Source organism: Balearica regulorum, chromosome 7, assembly GCF_011004875.1.
Source record: "Balearica regulorum gibbericeps isolate bBalReg1 chromosome 7, bBalReg1.pri, whole genome shotgun sequence".
NCBI classification, from domain to species: Eukaryota; Metazoa; Chordata; class Aves; order Gruiformes; family Gruidae; genus Balearica; species Balearica regulorum.
This window is the reverse complement of record NC_046190.1, coordinates 3,724,325-3,727,208: the sequence shown is the minus strand read 5'-3', so window position 1 is coordinate 3,727,208 and position 2,884 is coordinate 3,724,325.

Genomic DNA, 2,884 nt, shown 5'->3' with positions numbered 1-2,884 from the left:
TATAAACTCATGAATTGGTCTGCCTTGTTTTTATTGGTTATGACTGTTAGGACCCTCATCAGTGAAGCAAACTGCTCCACAGAATAAAAACTATTTGAAAGGCAGTGGGGGCTGGAAAAAGATCTGTAAAATCAGGCCTAATGAGTGTAGTCTTAATCTCTGCAGGTGAGGACTCTGGTTTTTGGAAATACTTATTATTTAAAGTTTTCAAAAATACAACATCTGATGTCTTAATGTTTTTTTTTCTACAAATTCATTATTGTGTAACAACAGTATAAAACACTGTTTATTTAAAGGTATTAACAGTTTTTACCTGTGCAGATGTATGCATATGTATTTTTTTAATCTCTGTACTTGCGCACAAGTAGTGAATGAACTATTTAAGCTGCTTGTTTCGAGGAGGTGATTCTTACTCTCATGGTGAGAGATAGAGAATGATGCTTTTTTTTTTATTTTTTGTATGGGGCATGTTTTCACCCAGAAACCCCTTGTTCGTACAAATTTTTGTCCTGACAACTCAAGGTTATACAAGTGGATCTGTCTTCAGAAGAAACCTGATCTTTCTGATGCACTGCAGAGCACAAATGCACCTGAGAGAAGCAAAAGCAGCTTGTGAAAGGATGAAAGACGACAGGCTTCGTCTGTAGCTGTTCTGTTGCTTCCAATTTGGAATGACCGATTTGAAAAAGAAGGGTTCTGTGTCTTTTCCTGCTTTCCACCTGGGGGCTGGCTCCCCTTCACTTTTGGTGAGGTCAAAGCTGCAGGAAATGGAACAGTGGGTTTCTGAAGAAAGATGGTTAAAAGCATGATGCCTGAAATTGTTATCGGGAAGCGTGGCAAGGGTGAGGGGAGAAAAAATCTGTTCAGGACAAAATCCCTTCCTCAGAGCAGAGGAGCTGAGAGGTGACTGAACAAAGCCTGCTGAGATCAGGAACAGGGTCCAGAGATAGAGAGTCCTGGTTAGAAGGACTCCTGTTTTGACCGCTGCTGCCAGATTCCTAAGGGTAAGGGGAAATGCCAGCCAAAACCCTCTGTCAGACCTGGTTTAGCAAGAGGTCAGTGCGTGCACTGCTGCAGTTTTCACTTTAGTCGAGAAGGAAAGGCCGCAAAGGCTGGCCCAAAGAAAAGTGTCAGACTAGAGTGTAATGTCTGGTCCTCCTGGGGCTGAAACAGGTGCTGAAATGGGCCTTTTTAGCAGAGATTTTGCCTGATAGCATGTTACTGGCATGGCACCACATGGATCTGTGCTGTAAGGCAGTGCTTTCTCCAGAGGAAATCTGAGGTAGCAGGCGCGTTTGAGGGAGGAATGGAAAGGGGAGGAGGGCTTGCAGGGGCAGGAGGCAGCAGTGGGAGGTTTTTGTGCAATTTCAAAAAAAACCCTAAAACAAGTAGTGAGAAGAAAGCACCATTTACACCTTCCCCTATCCTGCAGATTTTAGACACAGCTGCTGGCATAGATACCAGTGTGTGGTTCTGCAGGCTCTTGGTATTTGACTGTCAGCCAGTTGACGAGAAGAACCTCAGTCTAAGCTCTGAGAAGCAAGAACAGTCTGTTACCGTGATGTGGGGGGACACTGCATAACGTCTTCTTGCTTCCTTGTAACAAAATGGAAGTAATATTCTACAGTACTTCAATGAGTCACATAGATTAGGTCTGTAACGTGCCAAATTACTTTATTAATAATTACTTATTAATACAAGTCTGAAGTCCTCTGTGGTTAAGAATGCTACAGTGGTTGGGTGAGACTCATCCTGCTTCTTAATTACACGGGCAGACTCGGTATTGCAAGGCCAGCAGCTTTGGAGCCCGGTTTCTTCCTCAGAGCGGTATTTGTGTGCAGGGAACAGGCTTGCACAATGCTCTTAAAGGCAGGTTGGTTGTGGGTAAAATAACCAATAGAATATTGTATGGATCTTCTAGAAAAGATTAATTACCCATAGAGGTCAGTGGTGATCTGGGCACGGTTGTTCCAGCTGTGGAAGGGTTGCTTGGATAAAGCCAGGCCTGTACTTCAGCTCATCAGGCTGGGAAAGGATAAAGCGCCATTCAACTGCTGCAATTCTACTCCTGTCTCTCTTTTTACTGAAATAGACTACCAAGTACTAAATGTGATAAGTACGTGTTACTTGGAAATGATGGTTACTGATCATTTCTGCTGGGAAGACACGTAGAAAAAGGCCTGAGCTGAGGAGTTAGACAAACAACAATATAACTCACATTAGCAAAGAATTGCCATACAGTGTAAGGGAGCACAAGCCCACAGTTGGCTTCTGTTTCCAGCTCTCGCTCTCTTCTCTTGAGCCTGTCTCCCCTTCCTCCTCTGCCCCGCAGTGCTACCTCACACACATCCCCTCCTAGTTGTCTTCTGTTTCACAGGCTAGAGCTGTGAGTAGTGCTGCAGGGACTGGAACAGACTGCTAAACCCTCGCTCTGCCGTGGATTTATTTTTGAATGAAGAGATGAACCGTACTGCAGGCTCTACGCTATAATGACTCTACTCAGCTGAATCTGAATGTTCAACAGCTTAACTTCAATCATCTTAAAAAAACACAGGGGCAAAGTCAACAGTTCCTGCGTAATCATTCTCTTGCCTCTCTCCCTGGGGCACCTCTACACATCCTGCAGCTCATCCAGTTTCCATAGTGATTCTACTGTCCTACAGGGTCGGTGTCCTCAGTGATGAAGTATTCCTCCCTCTGTTCAACATTCTCTTCCTGCAATTAGAATACTTCTGAGATTCTATTTCATCTCAAGAAAATTCAGCTGCTTTATAAAGCAAAATGGTTGCCATCTTGTGCCCAGTCTGACTGATGAATCCACATACACAGTTTGAAATTACTTCAGCTTGTATTAACGTAATTGGGTTCAGATTAACTCCTAGGT